We start from the raw sequence: 15,285 nt of genomic DNA, 5'->3' as shown, positions 1-15,285 counted from the left end.
TTCTCCTCTCAACTGACGTATTACCAAAGCCGAGTCTCCATACACTTTGAGTAGCATTACGTCAAAATCAATGGCAGCTTGATCCCAAGGGCACACGCTTCATATTCGGCAATATTGTTGGTACAATCGAAACCCAGCCTGGCCGTGAAAGGGATACATTGATCATCTGGGGATACAAGGATTGCCCCTACTCCATGGCCCAAAGCATTAGATGCCCCAACGAAACAAACAATCCATTTGTCTATATCCTCGTGCGTCCGCTTCTCTTCGAATAAGGCCATGATGTCTTCATCCGGGAACTTAGGGTGCATCGGCCGATAATCTTGGAGGGGTTGTTGGGCCAAATAATCTGCCAAGGAGCTTCGCTTTATCGCCTTTTGGGTGACATACACAATATCGAATTCAGATAGTAGTACCTGCCACCTAGCGATTCGTCCCGTGAGGGCCGGTTTCTCAAAGATGTATTTCATGGGATCCATTTTGGAAATAAGCCATGTGGTATGACTGAGCATGTACTGCCTAAGACAATGTGACGCCCATACCAAGGCGCAGCACGTCCTTTCCAACATTGAGTAATTCATCTCACAGGCGGTAAACTTCTTGCTTAAATAGTAAATGGCTTGTTCCTTCTTCCCAGAGTCATTGTGCTAACCCAACACGCACCCCATAGACTCGTCTAACACAGTCATGTACAGGAAAAGAGGTCTTCATGTTACAGGGGGCATGAGCACCGGGGGATTCGTGAGGCTCTGTTTGATTTTTTTCGAAGGCCTCTTGGCAGTTGCTATTCCACAGGACCGCCTGGTTTTTACGCAATAGTTTGAAGATGGGCTCGTAGGTAGGGGTGAGTTGCGAGATAAATCTCGTGATGTAATTCAACCTGCCCAGGAAACCTCAAACCTGCTTCTCCGTGCGTGGCTCTGGCATTTCAAGAATGACCTTCACTTTCTCGGGATCTATCTCTATCCCTTTCTGGCTCACGATAAAACCCAACAACTTTCCTGACTTTACCCCGAAGGTGCACTTGGCGGGGTTTAGTTTCAGTTGGTATTTCCGCAGCCTTCCAAACAACTTACGCAGATTGACGAGGTGTTCATCCTCGATCGGAGATTTGGCAATCATGTCATCTACATAGACTTCTATCTCTTTATGCATCATGTCGTGGAATAAAGCTACCATGACACGTTGATAGGTAGCCCCATCATTTTTTAGCCCGAAGGCCATCACTTTGTAGTAGAATGTTCCCCATAGGGTGACGAAAGTGGTCTTCTCCACATCTTCGGGTGCCATTTTTATCTGGTTATACCCTGAGAAACCATCAATAAATGAGAAAAGGGCGAACTTAGCTGTATTATCTACTAGTATATCAATGTGTGGTAAGGGAAATTTGTCTTTAGGACTGGCTCGGTTTAAATCCCGATAGTCTACGCACATTCACACTTTGCCATCTTTTTTTGGGACAGGGACAATGTTGGCTACCCACTCCGGGTATCGAGCCACAGCCAAGAAACCCGCATCAAACTGCTTTCTCACTTCTTCTTTAATTTTCAAAGACATTTCGGGTCTCATCCTTCGTAATTTTTGCTTGACCGGGGAAGACCCAGAATTCAATGGCAACCTATGCTGCACAATGTCGAGGTCCAGACCTGGCATGTCTTGGTACGACCATGCGAAGATGTCTTGATATTCTTCAAGAAAGGTTACCAAACCTTGGCGGATAGGTGCGGTCATATCGATTCCTACTTTCACTTCTTTCTTTCCCTCTCCGGTCTCTAAGTCTATCAGTTCGGTTTCTTCTTAGTGAGGCTTCATTTTGCATTCTTCCTGAGCGATCAATCTCTCCAACTCTGGTGAAAGGACGTCCTCTTCCTCTTCTTCGTTTATTGTTTGACTTACTTCTCGGTCAAAATTGATTATCAAACCCTCGTTGTTAGGATCCTCAAAGGATCGATCCTCACATCTATACCATTCAAGACAAAAAAACAAAAACATGCAAAATGATATGAGAAAAGGTGAAATCGCAAGAACAAATGAAACAAGATCTCTTTGTTATTTAATAAGGTAGGTTTCACGAAACAAAAGAGAAAGGAATCTATAGCCTCCAATTACATTGAATCAGCGGTATAAACTTCCGACTGGCTCGTCACGTGCCAGTTCCCCAGTTGGAAATTGGGATGACATGGTCGCACGAAACTCGTCGGATCTTGTGGAGCCTCTTCTCTTATTGCCGCCACCTCTTCCTCGAACATTATCCCGGCACTTGTGAAACACTGGCTAACATGAACGGGCCATGCCCTATCTGCCCGGAGTCTTGACGGTGCATTCCTTCTTCCAGGTTCCCCGGGCTCATACCCCAACCCATATTTGTGCGGGTTACCTCTAACGTTAACCACATCGGCATTCCCGTGGCTGTCCTTGCCTAATCCCATTCCGGGCTCATAACCGTGATTGAGCATTACCCGCGTCACCATCAGGGCCGCATTAGAGAAACAAGGTAGCAATGGACTTGTTTCCACAGAGGCACAACTTACCACCTCGAAGGATTGTAAAGTTGTTTCCAATGATTCCTCCGCTGCCTCTACATATGGTGCCGAGGAGGGGCAGCTTACCAACATATCCTCTTCGCCCGACACTATCACTAAGAGTCCACCAACCGCGAATTTTAATTTCTGGTGAAGTGTTGAAGGGACCACTCCTAGCGCGTGAATCCATGGCCTCCATAAAAGGCAGCTGTAGGCGGGATTTATGTTCATCACTTGGAAAACCACATTGCAAGTCTGAGGGCCTATCTGAATGGGGATGTCAATTTCCCCCATCACCTCCCGTCGACTACCGTCGAAAGCTCGTACTACCATCGAACTCGGTTTTAGACGTGACGCATTAAAAGGAAGTTTCTCCAAGGTGGCCTTTGGCATCACATTTAAACTTGAACCATTATCGATGAATACCTTAGCGACGACATGGTCCATGCATCTAAAAGGCACATGTAGAGCTTTGTTGTGCCCTCTCCCCTCAACTGGAATCTCTTCTTCCGCAAACGCGAGATAGTTATTGGTAGTTATGTGATTAACAATGCCTTTAAAACCCTCAACTGAGATGTCGTGTGCTATGTGGGCTTCGTTGAGGACCTTTACCAATAGTGCGTGATGAGGCTCAGAGCTTATGAGCAGTTCGAGCAAGGAGATCCTTGCTGGAGTTTTATTCAATTGCTCAACTACTTTAAAATCACTTTGTTGGATGAGACGAAGGAACTCATGAGCCTCTTCCAAGGTCACGGCCTTTCCTTGGAGACCATTCTTCTTTTCAGCTTCTTTTACTACCGGGGGATCCACTTCTTTTGAGGGGGTGGCCGCGCCTGCGGACTCTTGGGTCATGGGTGCTTTCCCCTTGGAGGGAAATTCCGCCGAGTGAGGGGGAGCGAACACCCGGCCACTGCGGGTTATGCCACTAAGGCCGGTAATGTTGGTCACCTTGGCTGACAAGGAGTCAACCTCAGTTGCAACCCCTTCTCCAAAAGCGGGAGGGGTATATTTCCATGGGACGGCCTTATTGCTTTGATAGGAAAATGGCGTCGCCTTGGGCACTGTCAGGGGGTACTCGGACCTGGGGCTGGTCATATTCCTAGTGAAACATATTACAAGGGCTTTGGGGGTTGGGGGAGCCTTCCTTTCTGCCGGCTGCGTGCAAATCTGCGGTTCTTCCCTACCTCTCTCGGACACTTCGAGTTGCCCCCAGTCCATGAGCCGTTGAAGTAGCTCTTCCACCGCGAGGCAGGTTTCCATGTCGTGTGATTCCCCGAGATGAAACAAATATTCGTCGCTTTTGTCTCCGCCACGAGAGACCATGCATGCTGCCTGCAGTGACTGGTAGATGAATCTTCTGGATGTAGCCACATCTTCTAATCTCTTTGACCTTGACGGCCTATCCTTTTCGATGGCGTTTACGCTAGCTCCTCCATGACTGGCTAGTGGATTGGTCTTAATGTTGGGGCCCCCTTCTTGAAATGATAGCCAGTCGGCATTTATTAGGTGTTGCACTTTATACTTGAATGGCAGGCAAGAATCAATGTTGTGTCTGGGGGCTCCACTATGGTATGCGCACGTGGCATTTGAGTTGTACCACTTGGGGTATGGTGACTGGAAGACCTTCCCGGGTATGACCACCACCAAATGGTTTTCCAATAATGAGGGCCATAACTCGGAATACGCCATGGGAATAGGAGAGAACTGGTCTCTCGGGGAGCGTTGTGGATTGTCATAGCTCGTGCCAGGAGTCGTATTATTGGCTGGCTGGGGCGTGGCTGGGGCCGCGTGTTGCGCAGGCATTTTTTCTGTTGTGGCAGGCCCTTCTACTTGAGTTGGGAGGGAACTTCCGGCTCGGATCAAAAAGTTCAGGTGGTTGTGTTGGTATGAGTTTTGAGCATTTTGGGGCGTTTTCATCCACGTTGGGGCGGTGGTGACCGTGTGGGTATACCCTTCCTTTTTCCGTGTGCCCACCACTGGGGCTCTTCTATTGCTGTTGGGGCCAGCGTTGGAGGCGTATTCAAACTAGCCTTTCCTCAGTCCGGACTCGATTCTTTCTTCGGCGAAGACGAGGTCTGCAAAGTTGGTCGGCATATATCCTATCAGCTTCTCGTAGTAGAACGTAGGCAGCGTATCTACCATAATTGTGATCATTTCTCTCTCAGTCATTGGTGGGATGACTTGGGCTGCTAGGTCTCTCCACCTTTGAGCATATTCCTTAATGGACTCATGTTCATGTTTGCTCATGCTCTGAAGTTGGTTCCGATCGGGAGCCATATCTGTGTTGTATTGGTACTGCCTAATAAAAGTTGTTGCCAAGTCTTTCCATGACCAGACCAGAGAGGCTTCCAGATTTGTGTACCACGCCACTACTGCTCCGGCTAAGCTGTCTTGAAAGAAGTGCATTAACAGCTTTTTGTCCATGGAATATGCCCCCATCCTTCGACAATACATCCGAAGATGACTCTTTGGACACGTCGTCCCTTTGTATTTGTCGAAGTCTGATACCTTCAACTTGGGAGGAATGATGATGTCAGGTACCAGACACAGATCGGCTAAATCCGAGAAAGGATAGTTATCGAGGCCTTCCACCGCTCTCAACCTCTCTTCAAGCAGATCGATCTTTCCCTTGTCTTTTGAAATGGGAACGAGTTCCTTAACGGGTGCGGATTGAGACGGGGCATGGTGGATTATGTTTGGTTGGGGCAACTCATGGGGGGCCGGTTCTTTTGGGGGAAGTAAAGGGCCTAAATGGGCATCTCCTTCATCATCTTCCTGCAAAGGATAGTCGGCATGAGGAGGGAGTTGCCCCTCGAAGGTAGGGGCTTGGCTCAAATCGTCTAGAGCGGTACGAGGAGTGAAGTCTGGAGGTAAACCATAAGGGTAGGCTTGAGGACTATACCTCCGATTGAAACCCGTCGCGCTTCTATCCCGGCCCAAGTTCATTGCGGGCTGTAGCACCGGTTCCGCTTCCCTAGCTGTATTGGAAGCGGCCGCCGTAGCATTGTCTTCTATTGATTTTTGAATTTTTAGCATGGCTTTCGTGACAGAAGCCATATGATCTTTTAAAGTCGACATGTCGGCCTTCATCTGTTCTTGCACTCCCTCTTCGTTATCCATCTTACTTTTGGATCGGGTGTTATAGGGGTGCCTTTGCGCTTTTTTAGTTATGGTGAGTTCCCTAAAGAAACAAACAGTGGTGAGCATGCCACCAAATCATGAATATGCTAATGAATGATTAGAGCACTTAGATCCACCTCAAGGCCTTTTTAGACAACGTGATGGGTTTCAGAACTTCTGTTTTTATAAAAAGGCAAAAAAGCTTTCATCTAGCCAAGATTTTACAAAAGTGTTACAACAGAACCTAACGGTTTCTAATTATATGGGCCATTAAATCTATCATGTGTTGACAGTAATTGATTAGCCCGTGAATTTCCTCTGGGGCTGAACATACTTCGGCCATGGCCCTTTCTTTGGCTAGTAGTCGTGGGAGGTCTTGACTTCCATTTAAGGTCAAGGCGAACCTATCCATTCACATGGTCGCTTCTTGATGCAATGCATCAATCACCCTCCCTCTTGCTTCCTTCTCGACGTATGCTTGTGCGAAGTCTTCTACTAGCTTTTGCTCATGGGTCAAAGACTGGTTTAACTCTTCTTTGTACTGCCCTATTATAGCTAGCAAGCTTTGCTCCGTTGCTTCTAAGTGTTGGGCCAAACTTTTCTTGGATCTTGAGCAAGCAGCTAACTCCTTTAAGACCATGCCATGTACTCGTGATTGGTCTCTTTCCTCTCTCCGGAGCTTAAGCTCACTGTTGCTGCCCCACAGAGCCCCTCGGAACTTGTTCCGGTCGTGCTCTTCCCTATGAGCCCTCTTGGTTTCTTGTTCCAAGGCCTTGGTGGTAGCTATATTTATATCTCTTAGTTTGGCATTCTCCTTTCGGATTTTAAGAGCTGCTGATTTGAACCTTTCTTTGACTGTTTGGGCTTGCTTGAGTTCTGCCCTAAGGGCCTGCACCTTTTTGTCTTCCTCCGGTGCCTCAACTTCCTCCCTTTTAGCGGTTCTCAAACTCGGGAGCCAATCCAAACCTTGCACGTGGGCTTTCAACCACCTTCGGTAGCCACCGATGGGCCCATTGTTACTGCCCCTGAGTTCTTTGTCCTTCTTTTGCGCCACCTCCCATGCCTTGCGGACCTTCTGAAGTGTCTCCACGTTGGTTTTATTGAAACCTCATGAAATGACAGGCGCGAGCTCTTCCTTTAGCGGTGCCCCTCTCATAGGGTAGCCAAGTTGCCTTATAGCAAGAATGGGATTGTAACTGATGCAACCCCTTGTCCCCATCAAGGGAACATTCGGAAATCCTCTGCATGAAATAAGAACCCTGGTTCTTCCTTCTTTCCATGGAGGGAACAAGTTGACAAACGCTCCTTCCTTGTTTGCTAAGAGTCGGTCCCAATTTGCCCCTCCTTTCTCTGTGCATGAACGGTGGCTTTCTAGCGGGCAAGCATGCCTCACCTCTTGGCGAAAAAGGTGCGAAACCAACCATACATAAAGAGCTGGAGTACAACAAACAATCCTCGTACTACTCTTCTCACATCTTCGGTCGAAGGTGTCATATAGGTCGGTTAGCAGAGCGACAACTGGGCTTTCCTTGTGGTCATGATAGGCGAGAAAAGCGTCGATCGCTGCTAGATCCACCAACCCATCCACATTTGGAAAGAGGACTCCTCCGAAGATCAATAGTGCGAGAATGTCTATGAACGGGGCCCATTCGCCTTTACCTGCCAAGGTTCTTGCTTTTGCCTCCAAACATTTTCTCGGTATTCCAACCACCCCATTTATGACTTGCTTTCCATGGTCTAATTCCTGCGCCAAGATTTGGACTACCTTTGAAATTCTAGCTAATGAGGGATAGAACCCTGAGAAGAGGTATGGTCTCCTTCCCCCTAGAGGACATCCTAGGATCTCTTCAAATTCTTCCACCATGGGTGACAGCTGGAAGTCCCCAAAGGTAAAGCATCTCAACGGCTGATCATAATACTGGGCGAGGGAGGCAATGGCCTCCGTGGAGACTTCTACCATGGCTAGGTCCCAGATTTTACCGTAAGCTTTGCGAAAAGCTTACCGCTGGAGCTGACTCATCAACTGCCCTAACTCCTTAAGGCTGGTGACATCTAGGCCCTTAATCTTGACTTGATAGAATCTTTTTCCGATTTGATTTGTCCCCATCATTTACCTAAAAAGGGGTGAATCAAGGCTCTGATATGAATGATGCAATGCACATGCATGAAACAAAAAGAAGAAAAACAAGTGGTAATTTACATATACAAGACCAAAAAAGATCCATCTTTTTAATACTATGCTCTAGGCATTGCGGCGCCCCAACGTATGCATTAAAAAGTGACGCGTTACTCTAAAGAGACAAGATATCACTAGATATACAACAAAACTATAATTTATGTGCTATTCGTAGAAGAATGCATGAGAACAAATGGTACAGAGCGTGCTTGCTCCATGCCCCTATTTGGGGACCTATAGGATAATATCTAGGGGTCTCTAATAACTACTCCCAATGATCCATATCTCACATGGCTGTTTTCTAGAGGTATCATCACTCAAGATAATAATATTGCGACGGTATGGAATACCAGCAACAACACATTATAAAGAGAGAAAGCTCTAGATGAGGTTTCACAATTATCAAGCAAGTCGAAGACCTAGCATGACCATAGATCCACCTCCACTCCTTAGATTTCCACGAACCCGGGTATAGGGCCCCATTTTTTACTCAAAACCGTGGGTGCTTAGAATGCGATGTAAAAATGTAGAAAAGACAGCATTTATTATTTTTACACAGTTCAAGAAAAGACGCACACACAAAGTTTCATAATTCCACACTTTCCCAAAATAGGCCTAACTCACAAAAACAATCCCCAGTGGAGTCGCCAATTGTCGCAACCTACCCTTTTGCGAGCGAGCGAGGCGAGGCTCACGGGTGCATCTTCCATAGGAGGAAAATGCGCGGAGTCGCCACCAACATTTATTGAAAGGAAAACGTTAGAAAAACCAAAGGAAACCGGTCATGAAGAATATTCCAGATTTGGGAGTTATCTTCATGTTTGAGGAAGGTATTAGCACCTCTCACGTTTGTCCCAAAGGACAACAGCCTTAGATTAGAATTGTGTGAAATTATGTATCTAAACTTTTCTTTCTTTTTTATTTTTGAGGTCGACAAAAGCGGGGCTCTTGCTCCTACGTACCCTCCATCGAAGAGGAAATCAGACCTACGTAGTTCTTTCAAAAGGCAGTGATGTGTTGATCTTACGCTTTCGAACGGTCCATGTTAACCAATAAAAAAGCAAAGAGGATCGTTTAAGGCGTTGGACCTTAAAACATTTTTTCAGTGATTTTTGCTGACAAAGCTTGATTTTGTGAGTTGATTTTAGCCTTAGTTTCACTTTATTTATTAGTCAATTCAATTAAGAAAGAAAAATCCCAAAGAGAAACGTCCGATTGATTTTTTTTGTTTTATTTTACTAAAAGATATTTTTTTATTAATATATTATTATTTTACCTCTTTTTTGGTTTCCAACGTGGTTACGGCATGACCGAACGGTCGGATTTCATTTTAACAGAAATTAGCAGATATGACAATTCAAATAATCGGTGGAAATTTATTTCATTTTTTGATTAGGCGAGATAATGACTTAAATAAATGACTAAAGCACGTCAAAAGGGGGTACGGAAAGAAAATAAATTAAAATAAAAGTACGCAAAACAAGTGGGGACCACCAAGGGTACATAGAATGAATTAAAAAGTTCAATTTCAGGAACATACCGGTTGAAGACCGAAGAACGAACGAAAGACGGCGGAAAATCTTCACGGAATCACCCACGGAAACGTTTCAGACGCGTTAGGGAAGCGCCTCGGTGTGGATTTTCTTCACGGAAATGATTTTTTTTCACTAATTTCAAGTGATCCTCAGATACCAGGAGGGTTGGACGTTTTTGCTCTTCCCTCCTCTCCCTATTTATAGGGAAAAGAGGGAGAAGCTTGCCACCCAGCTCGCCCAAGCGAGCTCAGCTCGCCCAGGCGAGCTAGGTTGCTTCCGGTGCCTTCTGAAGGAACTTCCTGGAAGGCCCAAGTGGGCCTGGTTGCTATTTGCACCCCCCCTATTTACTAAATACACCCCTACCCCCTTTTTTGCTGATTCTTTTTCCGTAACGTTACGGAACTTTACAAATTCCGTAACGATACTTGTTTTCCTTCCGTAATGTTACGGAACCTTACGGATTATGTAATCATCCCTTTTTCTGGCTTTCGAAATGTTATGGAACCTCACGGATTATGTAACAATGCTTCCTTTTAATTTTCGGCATGTTACGGAACTTCACGGATCGTGCCACAATGCTCTCTTTTGACTTCTGGCACGTTATGGAACTTCACGTATCATGCAACAATGGGTGCCAAGTACCTCGAAGCGGTCAAGCAAAGGTTGCATGCCACCAAACAATAGTCCCCGGACGAAATTAGGGTATGACAGCAGTGTTAAGTCTGGTTAATGTGAAGGCCATATATGGGTGGAGTGACAAAAGATTTAGTTCACTACTTCAAGTTGTGCACGATATGCTTCCAGAGGAAAACACTTTGCCTAAAAGTTACTATCAGGCCAAGAAGACACTATGTCCAATGGGTATGAAGTGTTAGAAGATTCATGCTTGTCCGAATGATTGCATACTATACAGACATAAATTCCAAGAAATGCCCAAATGCCATAGGTGTGGGGTATCACGGTACAAAGTAAAGGATGATGACGACTGTAGTAGTGACGAAAACTCAAAGAAGGGCTTGCCAGCGAAGGTGTTGTGGTATCTTCCCATCATTCCAAGGTTTAAGTGTCTGTTTGCTAATGGAGATGACGCAAAAGACCTTACATGGCATGCAAATGGGAGAAACTGTGATGGAATGCTCCGTCATCCGACTGATTCCTCGCAGTGGAAGAAGATTGATCGTTTGTATCCAAATTTCGGCAAAGAGGCAAGAAATCTTAGGCTTGGACTAGCTAGTGATGGAATGAATCCATATGGCAGTTTAAGCACTCAATACAGTTCATGGCCAGTTTTGCTAGTAATTTACAATTTGCCTCCTTGGTTGTGCATGAAGTAAAAATACATGATGTTGTCTATGATGATATCAGGCCCAAGACATCCAGGAAATGACATTGATGTTTATCTAAGTCCGTTGATTGAAGACTTGAAAAAGTTATGGGACGAGGGGGTTTAGTGTTTGATGGGTTTCGAAATGAGACTTTTCAAATGCGTGCAATGCTTTTTTGTACCATTAATGACTTTCCAGCATATGGGAATTTGAGCGGTTACAGTGTTAAGGGCCATCGTGCATGCCTCATCTTTGAAGAAGATACAAGCTACATACAACTGAAACATGGTAGAAAAATAGTGTACACTAGGCATCGACGTTTTCTAGAACCTCATCACCCTTACAGGCGATTGAAAAAAGCATTTAATGGAAGTCAAGAGCATGAAACTGCACCGATACCATTAACTGGTGACCAGGTCTTCTAGCAGGTTCAACACCTGAATACTATATTTGGAAAGACCCAAAAAAAGGAAAAAAAAAAGTAAGACTTGCATATGGAAGAAGAGGTCGATTTTGTTTGATCATCCGTTCTGGTCTGATCTAGATGTTAGACATTGTATTGATGTTATGCATGTGGAGAAAAATGTATGTGATAGTGTCATTGGGACGCTCATTAACATTCAAGGCAAGACAAAAGATGGTTTGAATACTCCTCAAGATCTAGCTAAGATGGGTATACGATCGCAGTTGCATCCAAGGTCTAATGGTAAAAAAATATAGTTTCCTCCAGCTTGTCATACTTTATCCAGAAAGGAGAAGATCAATTTTTGTTAGTGTCTGCGCCGGGTCAAAGTCCCACAAGGATATTCTTCAAATATTAAGAGCCTTGTGCAGTTGAAGGATCTTAAGTTGGTAGGGTTAAAGTCTCTCGATTGTCACGTCTTGATGCAACAATTGTTAGTCGTGGCCATATAAGACATTTTTCCTAACAAAGTCAGGTTAGCCATAACTCGACTGTGCTTTTTCTTTAATACCATATCTAGCAAAGTCCTTTATCCTGTGAAGTTAGATGAGCTGGAAAATGAGGCTGCTATTATATTGTGTCAGTTGGAGATGTGTTTTCCTCCTGATTTCTTTGACATCATGGTTCACTTAATTGTTCATCTGGTCAGAGAAATCAAATGTTGTGGTCCTGTTTATTTGCGGTGGATGTACCCGGTTGAGCGATACATGAAGATCTTAAAAGGGTATACCAAGAATCTACATCGACTGAAAGCATCTATTGTTGAAAGGTATATCGCAGAAGAAGCCATTGAATTTTGTTCAGAGTACATTGCAGCCGCTAAACTTGTTGGGCTTCCCGAGTCTCAGCATGACGAAAGAGTGGGCAGTAAAGGTTCAAGATGACTGCATGTTATCACTCCAACTGTAGAAGATTTACAACAAGCTCACTTGTATGTGTTGAATAATAGTAATGAATTTTTGCCATACGTACTTTGCCATGAAGGTTTAGTCAAAGAAAGTAATCCAAAAATGTCGAAGATACAAAGAAAGTAATCCAAAGAACTGGGTCTTGAAAAAGCATAACAAGACTTTCCTAGATTGGTTCAAAGATACAATTTTTGTTGATGATAATGCTTCTGAAACATTAAGAAAGCTAGCAGATGGGCCTAAAAAAATGTTATAACTTGGAAAGGATACGATATAAACAAGTATTCCTTTTACACAAAAGCACAAGATGAGAAAATTACAATACAAAATAGTGGGGTCACCCTAAGGGCTGAATCTCAACACTTCGCTAGTGTACATGATGACAATCCCCGTGTAGCTTCCATCCCTTACTTTGGTTTCATTGAAGAAATTTGGGAGCTTAACTATATCAAATTAATTGTTTGTGCTTTCAAATGTAAATGGGTTGATAGAAACACCGGTGTGCGGATCGATGATGTAGGATTTACGCTGCTAGATCTAAAGAAATTTGCTTACCAGAATGACACTTTGATCATGGCAGAACAAGCCAAACAGGTATTTTATGTTCAAGACCCTTGTGATGAAAGGTGATCAGTGGTTCTACACAGGAAAACAATTGGTGTTAATGTTGAAGATGATGATTCATACATTGATACTTATGTTAGTCCTTTGTCCACACAAATGTCGCCTAACATCGTCAAAGAAGAAGAAGCTGACGACGTTCATGCTAATTGTAATGATCATGATGAAGAAGAATTAATTAACATTGTCTAATGTAATTTTCTTATTATGTATTTGATTTTAGTCCATTTATGTACATAACTTATTCAGTTTTTTGATAATGTTAATTAACTAATGTTTTTTTCTTTATAGGCAAATGGCTACACCACCCAGCTCTCCTCCTTCTCCTACTGTTGCAGAATCACAGTCGCCATCTACCTTGAAGCGGACAAGAAAAGCCACACAACTAAGATCATTGGCGACTAGACTAGTTGGGGCAGAGAGACCGATGGTCCATGTCGATCCTGGGACCGGGAAGGCCAACAATCCCCATAGAAAGAAGTTAAGAACATATTTGGGAATCGTCGCTCGTGATAAGGTCGATGTCACATACGAGAATTGAAAACAAGTCCCTGCTGCTCAGAAAGATTTGATATGGGAGGATACTCAGCTATTTTAGTTAAATCTTTCGTTTTATTCATTGATAATCAAATTGTAATTTAGTAACAATATAATGTAATTTTTTGTTTGTTAGGCTAAATTTGATATCCCTGAAGCATCTGGTCTAAGGACAAAAAAGAAAATACTTCAGACTGTGGGGGAGCAGTGGAGACAATTCAAGTACGATTTGACGTCAAAATGTGCACTTGCAGTCGACAAGGAAAGTGTCACCAACACTATATGCGAAAAGTACGACATTAGCAAGGAGAAGTGGGCCCAATTTTGTTAGACCCGTAGATATCCTTCATGGGAGGTAACTAATTTTTTATTTTCATTGTTTTCAACTTTAAATTCACTTATTATAATACATTGTAATCATGAGTTTCATTAATGTTGTATTTTTGCAGGATGTGCGAAAAAATGCACAGGTCACCCAGAAGCAAAACACTGCCCCTCACGTGTTGTCTCATGGGGGTTTATGAATATTTAGAAAACAAGTTTATGGATAAGAAAAGAAAGAAAAAAACTAGAGGAAGTTGCTCAATCCGAAAGCACTGACACCGTGAATGATCCTCCATCTCCTATCAGACGACACGTGAAATGGAAGATTGCCCGCACCAAGAAAACTAGGCAAATGACGTCTGAGCCAACAAAGGAAATTGCTGACAAGATTGTAAGTGACTTTCAATTATTAATTGCAATTATTTATGTTTATTATGTGATTAAGTAAACCAATAAATGTGTTCTTTGCAGGATTCGTTGGAGGACCAGGCCTCACAGGGTTCCTTTGTCGCCCATGGATGTCAGGATGTATTAAATACTGCCATTGGGTGACCAGAACACCCTAGTCGTGTGCATGCTACTGGAGCCGGTGTCACGATCAAGCAATACTTTGGACCGGCTCTAAGGACCTCCCCCACATCTTCCTCCATGGCTCCCGAAGACCTAGAGCAGCTGATGCAACAAATTAAGGACCAGCTGGAGGAGTCGATCCCAGAAAAAGTGACTCGACAACTGATGTTATCCTTCAACAAAATGCAGTCCCAGTTTCAATCCTAGATGCAATCACAGGGACTCGCACTGCCTCCTGAGCCTAAGGTTGGTCCTTCAACTGCTCATGTCAGCACAAATGAGAGTTGTGTTGATCCCTTAGGGAACGATCCAGACACGGGTGACTCAGATAAATGTGGGTTGTACATCGAATAAAATCCTCCTCGCCTGGTTGTCCTAGAAAGAGTTTTTGAGGGATCCACAACTGTTCGCAACATTCCTTTGTTGCATGATCAAGTCAAGGTTGGTGTTGAAGAGGTTAGAGATGTAGATGCTCCCATTCATGTACCCACTGCAGAGGTTAAGTTAGTGGGGCATGCACTTAACACCTTCCTTGCTTGGCTGACACATCTTTTTAAGCGTTTATCAGAACAAGTATTTCAGTGTCATTAAATGCTTCTTTTTTCAATTAAAGTGTTCACTGTAATTAATTATGTTAATTAACTATGTTGGATAAATAGAGAGTTGTGGGGCCGGCAAAACCTACAGATAGGCCGGATCATAATGTCGATGATCTCCTATATCTGATGACATTGACCATCCCATAGCTTTTTCTGAAGCCATTGCAGGTTTTGTGCGATGCTACCGTGTTCAGGCTGTTTAATGAAGACTTTCCCTTGTACATAAAGCATGAAGATCTATTTGAAATACCACACGATGGTCAATGTCTCAACATCTTTGTTATACAGTTGCGGATTCTGTAAGTCAATTTACATTATTGTTAATTACCTAACATATTGTTTTAAATTCATACATAATTTACTTTGTGTTAACAATAACAAACATATGACTAAGACAAGTATGCGAGCGGGGAATGCCGATGTGTATGGATTCCTCGAGCCGTAGTCCATCCAGAGATCTGGGCAATCGCAATTTGAATCAAAAAGTTATATTAAGAACTGGATGCAGAATTCAAAACAGGATGTGTACCTAGGAGCCTACCTGAATAGGTAAGTTAAACTGAACAAATGAATTTAAATAATGTA

The sequence above is a fragment of the Glycine max genome, chromosome 9 (genome assembly GCF_000004515.6).
Source record: "Glycine max cultivar Williams 82 chromosome 9, Glycine_max_v4.0, whole genome shotgun sequence".
Taxonomy (NCBI): domain Eukaryota; kingdom Viridiplantae; phylum Streptophyta; class Magnoliopsida; order Fabales; family Fabaceae; genus Glycine; species Glycine max.
The sequence above is the reverse complement of the archived record's forward strand: the minus strand, read 5'-3'. Positions refer to the sequence as shown.